The sequence below is a fragment of the Ranitomeya variabilis genome, chromosome 1, assembly GCF_051348905.1.
Source record: "Ranitomeya variabilis isolate aRanVar5 chromosome 1, aRanVar5.hap1, whole genome shotgun sequence".
NCBI classification, from domain to species: domain Eukaryota; kingdom Metazoa; phylum Chordata; class Amphibia; order Anura; family Dendrobatidae; genus Ranitomeya; species Ranitomeya variabilis.
The window spans coordinates 195,733,370-195,747,877 of record NC_135232.1 but is presented as its reverse complement, the minus strand read 5'-3'; positions in this window follow the sequence as shown (position 1 = coordinate 195,747,877).

Here is a 14,508-nt window from a genome sequence, read left to right as displayed (position 1 = left end):
TAATCCCACCCCCCACCACATCTCCACACATAATCCCGCCCCCCACCACAATACCACAGATAATCCCACACTCTGCACAGTAGCTCTGCCCCCCACCCCATCACCACACATAATCCCGCACCCCCACCACATTACCACACATAATCCCGACCCCCACCACATTACCACACATAATCCTGCCCCCCACCACATTACCACATATAATCCCGCCCCCCCACCACATTACCACACATAATCCCGCCCCCAACCACATTACCACACATAATCCTGCCCCCCACCAAATTGCCACACATAATCCCGCCCTCCACCATATTACCACACATAATCCTGCCCCTCCACCACATTACCATGCAATCCCGCCCCCCACCACATTACCACACACAATCCCGCCCCCCACCACATTGCCACACAGAATCCCACCCCCCACCACATTACCACACACAATCCTGCCCCCAACCACATTACCACACACAATCCTGCCCCACCACATTACCACACACAATCCCACCCCACCACATTACCACACAAAATCCCGCCCCCACCACATTACCACACATAATCCCGCCCCCACCACATTACCACACATAATCCCGCCCCCCCACCACATTACCACACACAATCCCGCCCCCACCACATTACCACAAACAAGCCCGCCCCCCCACCACATCACCACCCACAATCCCGCCCCCACCACATTACCACACACAATCCCGCCCCCCACCACATTACCACACATAATCCCACCCCCCACCACATAACCACACATAATCCCACCCCCCACCACATTACCACACATAATTCCGCCCCCTACCACATTACCACACATAAACCCGCCCCCCACCACATCACCACACATAATCCTGCCCCCCCACCACATTACCACAGATAATACCGCCCCCCCACCACATCACCACACACAATCCTTCCACCCCACCACATTACCACACACAATCCCGCCCCCCCACGACATCACCACACACAATCCCACCCCCCACCAACTTACCACACACAATCCCCCCACCACATTACAGCACACAGTCCTGCCCCCACCAGATTACCACACATAATCTCGCCGCCCCACCACATTACCACACATAATCCCGCCCCCCACCACATTACCACACATAATCCCACCCCCCACCACATTACCACACATAATCCCGCCCCCCCACCAAATTACCACAGATAATCCGGCACTCTGCACAGTAGCTCCGCCCCCCACCCCATCACCACACATAATCCCTCCCCCCACCACATTACTACACACAATCCCCCCCACCACATTACAACACACAATCCTGCCCCCACCACATTACCACACATAATCCCGCCCCCCACCAAATTACCACACATAATCCTGCCCCCCACCACATTACCACACACAATCCCGCCCCCCACATCACCACACACAATCCTGCCGCCCCACTACATTACCACACACAATCCCGCCCCCCCACCACATCACCACACACAATCCCACCCCCCACCACCTTACCACACACAATCCCCCCACCACATTACAACACAAAATTCTGCCCCCACCACATTACCACACATAATCCCGCCACCCCACCACATTACCACACATAATCCCCCCACTTTACCACTCATAATCCTGCCCCCACCACATTACCACAGATAATCCGGCACTCTGCACAGTAGCTCCACCCCCCACCCCATCACCACACATAATCCCTCCCCCCACCACATTACTACACACAATCCCCCCCACCACATTACAACACACAATCCTGCCCCCACCACATTACCACACATAATCCTGCCCCCCACCAAATTACCACACATAATCCTGCCCCCCACCACATTACCACACACAATCCTGCCCCCACATCACCACACACAATCCTGCCGCCCCACTACATTACCACACATAATCCCGCCTCCCGCCACATTACCACAGATAATCCCGCATCCTGCACATTAGCTCCGCCCCCACCCCATCACCACACATAACCCCGCCCTCCCACCACATTACCACACATAATCCCACCCCCCCACATTACCACACATAATCCTGCCCCCCACCACATTACCACACATAACCCCCCACCACATTACCACACATAATCCCGCCCCACCACATTACCACACATAATCCTGCCCCCCACCACATTACCACACATAATCCAATCCCGCCCCCACCACATTACCACACTTAATCCAGCCCCCACCACATTACCACACTTAATCCAGCCCCCAAAACATTAACACACATAATTCTGCCCCCACCACATTACCACACACAATCCTGCCCCGCACCACATCACCACCCACAATCCCGCTCCCCACCACATTACCACACACAATCCCGCCCCCCACCACATTACCACACATATTCCCGCCCCCCACCACATTACCACACATAATCCCACCCCCCACCACATTACCACACATAATTTCGCCCCCACCACATTACCACACATAATCTCACCCCTGCCCAACATCACCACACATAATCCTGCCCCCCCACCACATTATTACAGATAATCCCGCCCCCCCACCACATCACCGCGCACAATCCCGCCTCCCCACCACATTACCACACACATAAACACCCCCCACCACATCACCACACACAATCCCGCCCCCCACCACCTTACCACACACAATCCCCCCACCACATTACAACACACAATCCTGCCCCCTCCAGATTACCACACTTTATCCCGCCGCCCCACCACATTACCACACATAATCCCACCCCCCACCACATTACCACACATAATCCCGCCCCCCACCACATTACCACACATAATCCTGCCTCCCCACCACATTACCACACATAATCCCGCCCCCACATTACCACACATAATTCCGCCCCCACCACATTACCACACATAATCCCGCCACCCACCATATTACCACACATAATCGCGCCCCCCCACATTACCATGAGGCTCCATCCCCACACATTACCACATGAGGCTCTGTCCCTTACACATTACCACACGAGGCTCCGTCCCTCCACATTACCACAGGAGGCTCCGTCCCCACACATAACCACACGAGGCTCCATCCCTTACACATTACCACACAAGGCTCTGTGTTATGACCCCAATGGCGAGGGTCTCAGAGAAATAGGTAAGTCTGCGAAGTACAAAAATCCAGCTCATAGGGCAGTGGTAACTGGGTTGACCATATATCTACTCCTAACGCCAACACTAGAAGTAGCCGGGGAACATGCCTACGTTGGTCGCTAGATGTCTCGCGCCAGCCGGAGAACTAACTACCCCTAGAAGAGGAAAACAAAGACCTCTCTTGCCTCCAGAGAAAGGACCCCAAAAGTAGGATACAAGCCCCCCACAAATAATAATGGTGAGGTAAGAGGAAATGACAAACATAGAAATGAACTAGGTTTAGCAAAGAGAGGCCCGCTTACTAATAGCAGAATGTAGTAAGATAACTTATATGGTCAACAAAAACCCTATCAAACATCCACGCTGGAAATTCAAGAACTCCCGAACCGTCTAACGGCCCGGGGGGAGAACACCAGCTCCCTAGAGCTTCCAGCAAGGACAGGATACAGATTAAGTACAAGCTGGACAAAAATGCAAACAAAAACAAATAACAAAAAGCAAGAAAGCAGACTTAGCTTAATCTAGCAGGAACCAGGATCAGTAGACAAGAGCACAACAGATTAGCTCTGATTACAACGTTGCCAGGCATTGAACTGAAGGTCCAGGGAGCTTATATAGCAACACCCCTGAACTAACGGCCCAGGTGAGCATACAAGGGATGACTGACATATCCAGAGTCAAATCACTAGTAACCACTAGAGGGAGCCAAAAAGCAAATTCACAACAGTACCCCCTCCTTAGTGAGGGGTCACCGAACCCTCACCAAGACCACCAGGGCGATCAGGATGAGCGGCGTGAAAGGCCCGAACTAAATCGGCCGCATGCACATCAGAGGCGACCACCCAGGAATTATCCTCCTGACCATAGCCCTTCCACTTGACCAGGTACTGAAGCCTCCGCCTGGAGAGACAAGAATCTAAGATCTTCTCCACCACGTACTCCAACTCGCCCTCAACCAACACCGGAGCAGGAGGCTCAGCAGAAGGAACCACAGGCACAACGTACCGCCGCAACAAGGACCTATGAAATACGTTGTGAATGGCAAATGACACCGGAAGATCCAGGCGAAAGGACACAGGATTAAGGATTTCCAATATCTTGTACGGACCAATGAAGCGAGGCTTAAATTTGGGAGAGGAGACCTTCATAGGAACAAATCGAGAAGACAGCCATACCAAATCCCCAACACGAAGTCGGAGACCCACACCACGGCGGCGGTTGGCAAAACGCTGAGCCTTCTCCTGTGACAACTTCAAGTTGTCCACCACATGATTCCAGATCTGCTGCAACCTATCTACCACAGAATCCACCCCAGGACAGTCAGAAGGCTCCACATGTCCCGAGGAAAAACGAGGATGGAAACCAGAGTTGCAGAAAAATGGCGAAACCAAGGTGGCGGAACTAGCCCGATTATTAAGGGCAAATTCAGCCAACGGCAAGAAGGTCACCCAATCATCCTGATCAGAAGAGACAAAACACCTCAAATAAGCCTCCAGAGTCTGATTAGTTCGCTCCGTTTGTCCATTAGTCTGTGGATGAAAAGCGGACGAAAACGACAAATCAATGCCCATCCTACCACAAAAGGATCGCCAGAACCTGGAAACAAACTGGGATCCTCTGTCCGACACAATATTCTCAGGAATGCCGTGTAAACGGACCACGTTCTGGAAGAACACAGGAACCAGATCGCAAGAGGAAGGCAGCTTAGGCAAAGGAACCAAATGGACCATCTTGGAGAAACGATCACATATCACCCAGATGACAGACATGCCCCGAGACACCGGAAGATCAGAAATGAATTCCATAGAGATGTGTGTCCAAGGTCTCTTCGGGACAGGCAAGGGCAAGAGCAACCCGCTGGCACGAGAACAGCAAGGCTTAGCTCGAGCACAAGTCCCACAGGACTGCACAAAAGATCGCACATCCCTAGACAAGGACGGCCACCAAAAGGACCTGGCCACCAGATCCCTGGTGCCAAAAATTCCCGGGTGCCCTGCCAACACCGAGGAATGAACCTCGGAAATGACTCTACTGGTCCACCTAGCAGGCACAAACAATCTGTCAGGTGGACAAGAGTCAGGCCTACCAGCCTGAAATCTCTGCAACACACGTCGCAGATCCGGAGAAATAGCTGACAAGATAACTCCTTCCTTAAGAATACCCACAGGTTCAGCGACTCCAGGAGCATCAGGCACAAAGCTCGTAGACAGAGCATCGGCCTTCACATTCTTCGAACCTGGTAAATACGAGACCACAAAGTCAAAACGGGAGAAAAACAATGACCAGCGGGCCTGTCTAGGATTCAGGCGTTTAGCAGACTCGAGATACATCAGATTTTTGTGATCAGTCAAAACCACCACACGATGCTTAGCACCCTCGAGCCAATGATGCCACTCCTCAAATGCCCACTTCATGGCCAACAACTCCCGATTGCCCACATCATAATTTCGCTCTGCAGGCGAAAACTTCCTAGAGAAAAAGGCACAAGGTCTCATAGTAGAGCAACCAGGACCTCTCTGAGACAAAACGGCCCCTGCCCCAATCTCCGAAGCATCCACCTCAACCTGAAAGGGCAGTGAGACATCAGGCTGGCACAAAACAGGCGCCGAAGTAAACCGGCGTTTCATCTCCTGGAAAGCCTCCACGGCAGCAGGAGCCCAGTTAGCTACATCAGAGCCTTTCTTGGTCATATCCGTCAAAGGTTTAACAACGCTAGAAAAATTAGCGATAAAACGACGGTAAAAGTTAGCAAAACCCAAGAACTTCTGAAGACTCTTAACTGACGAGGGCTGAGTCCAATCATGAATAGCTCGGACCTTGACTGGGTCCATCTCCACAGCAGAAGGGGAAAAAATGAACCCTAAAAAGGGAACCTTCTGTACACCAAATAGACACTTTGAGCCTTTAACAAACAAAGAATTTTCACGCAAAATCTTGAAAACCATCCTGACCTGTTCTACATGCGAGTCCCAATCATCAGAAAAAACCAGAATATTGTCCAGATAAACGATCAAAAATTTATCCAGATACTTCCGGAAAATGTCATGCATAAAGGACTGAAAAACTGAAGGCGCATTAGAGAGCCCAAAAGGCATCACCAAGTACTCAAAATGACCTTCGGGCGTATTGAATGCGGTTTTCCATTCATCTCCTTGCTTAATGCGCACAAGGTTGTACGCACCACGAAGATCTATCTTGGTGAACCACTTGGCACCTTTAATCCGGGCAAACAAGTCTGACAACAGCGGCAAAGGATACTGAAATTTGACAGTGATCTTATTTAAGAGCCGATAGTCAATACAAGGCCTCAAAGATCTGTCCTTTTTGGCCACAAAAAAGAATCCCGCACCAAGAGGGGAAGAAGAAGGACGGATATGCCCCTTCTCCAGAGACTCTCTAATATATGAACGCATAGCGGTATGTTCAGGTACCGACAGGTTAAATAATCTTCCCTTAGGAAACTTACTGCCTGGAATCAACTCTATTGCGCAGTCACACTCCCTATGAGGAGGCAGTGCACTGGACCTGGACTCGCTGAAAACATCCTGATAATCAGACAAATACTCCGGAACTTCCGAAGGCGTAGAAGAAGCAATAGACACGGGCAGGGAATCCCCATGATTTCCACGGCATCCCCAACTTGACACTGACATGGCCTTCCAATCCAAGACTGGATTATGGGTCTGCAACCATGGCAACCCCAAAACAACCAAATCATGCATTTTATGCAAAACAAGAAAACGTATAACCTCCCGATGTTCAGGAGTCATACACATGGTAACCTGTGTCCAAAATTGCGGTTTATTTTCTGCCAACGGCGTAGCATCAATACCCCTAAGAGGGATTGGATTTTCTAATGGCTCAAGAACAAAACCACAGCGCTTGGCAAATGACAGATCCATAAGACTCAGGGCAGCACCTGAATCTACAAACGCCATGGCAGGATAAGATGACAGTGAACAAATCAAAGTTACAGATAGAATAAATTTAGATTGCAAATTACCAACGGTGACAGGACTAACAACCTTAGTTAGACGTTTAGAGCATGCTGAGATAACATGTGTAGAATCACCACAGTAGTAACACAAGCCATTCTGGCGTCTATGAATTTTCCGCTCATTTCTAGTCAGGATTCTATCACATTGCATTAAATCAGGTGTTTGTTCAGACAGCACCATAGGTGAATTTGCGGTTTTTCTATCACATTGCCTTAAATCAGGTGCCTGTTCAGACAACACCATAAGGGAATTTGCGGTTTTGCGCTCCCGCAACCGCCGGTCAATTTGAATAGCCAGGGCCATGGAATCATTTAGACCTGTGGGAATAGGGAAACCCACCATCACATTCTTAATGGCTTCAGAAAGGCCATTTCTAAAATTTGCGGCCAGTGCACACTCGTTCCACTGAGTCAGCACGGACCATTTCCGAAATTTTTGGCAATACACTTCAGCCTCGTCCTGGCCCTGAGACATAGCCAGCAAGGCTTTTTCTGCCTGAATCTCAAGATTGGGTTCCTCATAAAGTAAACCGAGCGCCAGAAAAAACGCATCAATATCCGCCAATGCCGGATCTCCTGGTGCCAGCGAGAAGGCCCAATCCTGAGGGTCGCCCCGTAAAAAAGACATAACAATTTTCACTTGCTGAGCGGAGTCTCCAGATGAACAGGGTCTCAGGGACAAAAATAATTTACAATTATTCCTGAAATTTCTAAACTTAAATCGGTCTCCGAAAAACAATTCAGGAATCGGTATCTTAGGTTCTGACATAGGATTTCTGGTAACATAATCTTGTATGCCCTGCACACGAGCAGCAAGCTGGTCCACACTTGTAATCAAGGTCTGGACATTCATGTCTGCAGCAAGCTTGAGCCACTCAGAGGTAAAGGGGAAAAGAAAAAAAAATGAGAGAGAGAAAAAAAAAAAACTCAGAATTTTCTTTCTTATAATCCCGCTTCTGCAATGCATTTAACATTTAATACTGGCCTGGCAAACTGTTATGACCCCAATGGCGAGGGTCTCAGAGAAATAGGTAAGTCTGCGAAGTACAAAAATCCAGCTCATAGGGCAGTGGTAACTGGGTTGACCATATATCTACTCCTAACGCCAACACTAGAAGTAGCCGGGGAACATGCCTACGTTGGTCGCTAGATGTCTCGCGCCAGACGGAGAACTAACTACCCCTAGAAGAGGAAAACAAAGACCTCTCTTGCCTCCAGAGAAAGGACCCCAAAAGTAGGATACAAGCCCCCCACAAATAATAACGGTGAGGTAAGAGGAAATGACAAACATAGAAATGAACTAGGTTTAGCAAAGAGAGGCCCGCTTACTAATAGCAGAATGTAGTAAGATAACTTATATGGTCAACAAAAACCCTATCAAACATCCACGCTGGAAATTCAAGAACCCCCGAACCGTCTAACGGCCCGGGGGGAGAACACCAGCTCCCTAGAGCTTCCAGCAAGGACAGGATACAGATTAAGTACAAGCTGGACAAAAATGCAAACAAAAACAAATAACAAAAAGCAAGAAAGCAGACTTAGCTTAATCTAGCAGGAACCAGGATCAGTAGACAAGAGCACAACAGATTAGCTCTGATTACAACGTTGCCAGGCATTGAACTGAAGGTCCAGGGAGCTTATATAGCAACACCCCTGAACTAACGGCCCAGGTGAGCATACAGGGGATGACTGACATATCCAGAGTCAAATCACTAGTAACCACTAGAGGGAGCCAAAAAGCAAATTCACAACAGCTCTGTCCCCACACATTACCACACGAGGCTCCGTCCCTCCACATTACCACAGGAGGCTCCGTCCCCACACATTACCACACGAGGCTCTGTCCCCACACATTACCACACAAGGGTCCGTCCTCACACATTACCATATGAGGCTGCATCCCCACACATTACCACACGAGGCTCCGTCCCTCCACATTACCACACGAGGCTGCTTCCCCACACATTACCACATGAGGCTCCAACCTCACACATCACCACACGAGGCTGCGCCCCCACACATTACCACACGAGGCTCTCTCCCCATACAATACCACACAAATCCAGTTTGCTTTTGATTTTACACTGTGAGTAAAATGTATTAGTATTATTCTGATTTTTAATGATTATTATTGTTATTAACTTCATTTTAAGTTAGTTTACCATCTGCATAAGCGCTATTGAATGTTGTCATTATTTACTTTAGTTTAATCACTAGCAGCGTTAATTAGATAGCAATCAGCATGCCGAGCGTTAGCTGGCTGGAAACAGCTAGTATATATATATATATATGCACACATATACACACATACATACAGTACATACAGGTGCTTCTCACAAGATTAAAATATCATCAAATAGTTAATTTATTTCAGTTCTTCAATACAAAAAGTGAAACTCATATATTATATAGAGTCAGAATGATCATATTCAAGTATTTATTTCTGTTAATGTTGATGATTATGGCTCACAGCCAATGAAAACCCAAAAGGCTTCCTAAGTGTTTAAAAAGTACCTTAGTCTGTGTAAGTAGGCTCCACAATCAAGAGGAAGTCTGCTGACTTGACAGATGTCCACAAAGCAGTCATTGACACACTCCACAAAGAGTCTAAGCCACAAAAGGTCATTGCTAAAGAAGCTGGATGTTCATAAAGTGTTGTATAGAAGCATATTAATGGAAAGTTGAGTGGAAGGAAAAACTGTGGTAGAAAAAGGTGCATAAGCCACCAGAATAACCACAGCCTTGAAAGGATTGTTAAGAAAAGGCCATTCAAACATTTGGGGGAGATTTACAAGGAGTGGACTGCTGCTGGAGTCTTTGCTTTAAGAGCCATCACACACGGACGTATCCAAGACATGGGCTACAAGTGTGGCATTGCTTGTGTCAAGCCACTGATGACCAATAGCCAATGCCAGAAGCATCTTACCTGGACCAAGGAGAAAAAGAACTGGACTGTTGCTCAGTAGTCCAAGGTGTTGTTTTCAGGTAAAAGTACATTTTGCATTTCATTTAAAAATCAAGGTCTCAGAGGCTGGAGGAAGAGAGGAGGAGCCACAGTCCAAGTTGCTTGAGATCTAGTTTGAAGTTTCAATAATCAGTGATGGTTGGGGGAGCCATGTCATCTGCTGGTGTAGGTCCGTCCGCTGTGTTTAATTAAGACCAAAGTCAGCACAGCCATCTATCAGGAAATTTTATAGCACTTCATGCTTCCCTCAGCCGACAAGCTTTTGGGAGATGGAAATTTAATTCTCCAGCAGGACTTAGCACCTGTCCACACTGCCAAATGTACCAATACCTGGTTTAAAAAAAACAGTATCACTGTGATTGATTAGCCAGCAAACTCGCCTAACCTTAACCCCATAGAGAATCTATGGGGTATTGTCACGAGGAAGATTCGAGACACCAGACCCAACAATGCAGATGAGCTGAAGGCTGCTATCAAAGCAACCTGGGCTTCCATAACACCTCAGCAGTGCCACAGGCTAATCACCTCCATGCCACACCACATTGATGCAGTAATTAATGCAAAAGAAGTCCTTACTAGTGTTGAGCATTCCGATACCGCAAGTATCGGGTATCGGCCGATACTTGCGGTATCGGAATTCCGATACCGGGATTCCGATACTTTCCGCGTATCGGATACCGGAATCGGAAGTTCACAGATTCAAACTGCACAAATTCATCCAATGAGAATGATTCCAAGTGTGGGCACATCCTGTTCAGCATGGAGGGCATGAAACTACTGGCATGGCTGTGATTGGCTGCTGAAATGATGTCATGATGCAGTTTAAAAGTCGCTGGCGCCATTTTGCGCTCACTCTGCTGTGAATTCAGTTAGTGACAGGACGCTGTTTGCTGACTGAGGGCCAGTTTAGAGATAGCGATTTGCTTCTTTGTGCTTTCCAAAGGATAATTTAGCAACCGCTGTGTTCACCTACTATTCACCTTGCTTTTGCCTTGTAGCGCTGTTTTCACAGCGATCTGCAAGGTCTGTGTGTGTGTGTGTGTGAGTGCAGCCCACTCTCTAGTCTGAGTGCAGCCACATAGGCCATCCATAGCTGGTTGTATTCAGTTCAGGGAGGGTGGTTCATTGCCTCATACTGTTCTTTTTTTTTTTTTCCAAGTAGTGTAGTCTGCTGCTAATTTTTTCAAAAAAATCCTATTCGTGTCTTTCCACCCGTCTCCAGCTAATTTGTGGAAAAACACTACATAGGATAACGTAGAGGAGGGTTTTTTGGCCTTGCAGCGCCATTTACGGCTGTCTGCACGGTCTCCGTGTGACTGCAGCTCACCCTGTAGTCTGTGAGCAGCCATAGCCTGGTTGTCTCCAGCTCAGGGTTCTTCACTGCGTCATACCGCAAAATCAATTTTCATTTTGTTTTAAGTAGTGCAGGCTGCTGCACATTTTTTCAAAAAATTCCTATTAGTGTCTTTCCACCCGTCTCCAGCTAATTTGTGGAAAAACACTACATAGGATAACATAGAGGAGGGTTTTTGGGCCTTGCAGCGCCGTTTACGGCTGTCTGCACGGTCTCCGTGTGACTGCAGCTCTATCTGTTGTCAGTTCAGCCCCCAAAAAATAAATAAATAATAAAGTTCACCAAACACACCAGTGACACCACTTTACATTTGTGTAGGCCACATTAGCTCATATTAAAGTCTAGTCCACACTTTAGAAAATTAGTGTTTCTTATACCTGTTAGGAGTTGTTCAGGAATAAGCACACAAAGCCGTTAGTACTTTTCTGCTTATCTTTATCAGTCAACCAAGATGAAGAAGGCAGTGAGTAAGGCACATGGGCGTGGGCGTGGGCGCGGGCAGGGAGGGGACGTGGGGATTCTGTGCCTGCTGTGGGCAACGGTGACTCATCAGCACCCACTTTCACAAGGGAACAGTCATTCATGCGCAGCTTTGTCGCAGAGCGCCGTACACCGCTGCTGCGTGAAGAACAAATTGAAGCCGTTGTCGGATGGATGGCAGCTAATGCATCAACTTCAATTAGTGCCACATCCTCTCAGACACAGAGCACTGGAGAGCAGCCATCTGTCTCTTCACCACCTGCCAAATTGCCTAGGCAGACAGAGAGCCCAGGACAGGAGCCGTCTCTACTTCTGTTCTCTGAATCTCTTGGCTTGGAAACAGGGGGCCAGCCAAGCAGCATTGGAGAAATGGAAGAAGAGGCAGGGTGCAGTGATGCCCAACAGCTTTTTCTCTCTTCCTCTGAAGAGGCGGGTGGGCCAGTGGCTCCGTTCACCACATCGCAGGCCGCATCAGCTGATGATGACACTCAGGTGCCACTTACTGGTGCGTGCTCTGCTGCTGAGACTACCCAGGAGGAGCAGAGGGTAGTGTAGATGATGAGGTCCTTGACCCATCTTGGCGTGAGGGACAGGAAGGTGGTGGGAGCAGCTCTGAGGAAGAGATTCCCCGTACGGCCCAAAGAGGGAGAGGGAGGGGGAAGACTGCGGATCCTGCAGCCTCCGCTTTGGCAGCCGTTAGGAGCATGTCTCTTCCAAAAGCCAAAAAGGGCGCTCCAAAGACTTGCAGTGCCTGGTCCTTTTTTGACACAGTTGCAGATGACATTTGCTATGTCAAATGCAAGGTGTGTCATCACAAAGTCAAAAGAGGGAAAAATGTCAGCAACCTCAATACCTCCAACATGTGGAAACATGTGCGCACCAGGCACCCGGCGGAGTTAGAAAAACACACTGAAGAGCTAGGCCAACCAACAGCGGCAGCTACCACCTCTTCAGCTCGTGTTGCCTCTTCCTCCAGCTCACACGCAGCTGGTTCGGCTTCCTCCCAGGATCGCCGTGGAAGAACCTCTGGCCCTGTTGTCCAGAGACCCGCTGTAATTCCACCCGCAGCACCACTTTCCCAGTCATCCACACACTCCCAGCCCAGTCTACAGCCATCGGTAGTACAGGCATGGGAGAAAAGGCGGCCTTTCTCGTCAAACCACCCACGAGCACAGGCTCTGACTGCAGGCATTGCCAAACTTCTGTCACTGGAAATGCTGTCATTCAGGCTGGTGGACACTGACAGCTTCCGTGACTTGATGTCATTGGCAGTCCCACAGTACAATGTGCCCAGCCGCTTTTACTTCAGCAGGCAAGCCGTCCCTGCCCTGCACAAGCATGTGGAGGGACACATAAAACACGCGCTACTGAACGCCGTCAGTAGCAAGGTCCACCTCACCACCGATGCGTGGACCAGTCAACATGGACAGGGGCGATACCTTTCCCTCACTGCCCATTGGGTTAATGTTGTTGAGCCGGGTACAGATCGTGCGAGTGGCGCAGGACGTGTCCTGCCCACTCCAAGGAATGCAGGAATCCATTCTGTACGCATTGACTCCTCCTCTTACACCAGTTCCTCAGAATCATCGCTGCAGGAGCCGTCACAGTCCACCTCCACATGGACCCGTGATGAACGTTTACCTGTTACGACCGACATGAGCACAGCCATGGCCAAACGTCAACAGGCCATCTTGAAATTAATTTATTTGGGGAATCGAAGCCACACAACGCAGGAGCTCTGGAATGCCATCAAGCAGGAGAGCGATGTGTGGTTTGTGCCAGCGAATCTCCAGCCAGGCATGGTAGTGTGTGATAATGGCCGAAATCTGGTGGCAGCTCTGGGCCTCGGCAACCTCACTCACATCCCATGTCTGGCACATGTGCTCAATTTGGTCGTGCAGAGTTTTTTGAGGGACTATCCGGATCTTGATGCACTGCTGCACAAGGTCCGCCTAGAGTGTGCTCACTTGCGGCGTTCCAGCACGGCAAAAGCGCGCATTGTGGCTCTGCAGCGCCGACACCGCCTGCCGGAACATCGCATCATATGTGACCTACCTACCAAGTGGAATTACACGTTACATATGTTGGAGCGGTTGTGTGAGCAGCAGCAAGCTGTAATGGAGTACCAGCTGCTTCAGGCGCAAAGAAGTCGCACTCAGCGCCATACAGACTTCACAACCACAGAGTGGGCCACTATGAATGACGTCTGCCAGGTTTTGCGTCCCTTTGATTATTCCACGCGGATGGCGAGTGCAGATGATGCACTAGTCAGCATGACTGTCCCCCTTATCTGCCTGCTTGAAAAATCACTGCAAGCGCTAAGGGATGATGTTGTGGAAGAGGTGGAGGATGAGGATTCACCATTTCCATCATCTTCTGGACAGTCAGCGCCACGTGGTTCCTCACAAACGCGTAGGCAGGGGACAGTTTGTGAGGAGGATGAGGAGGAGTCAATGGAGGAGGAAGACATCCGTCCAGAGGAGGGAGTTACACAATTGTCCAGTACTCAGTGTGTACAGCGAGGGTGGGGTGATGACGAGCGGGCAGAGATCACCCCTCCAGCAGGGGACAGCGTTTCTTGGGCAGTTGGCAGTCTGCAGCACATGGTGGATTA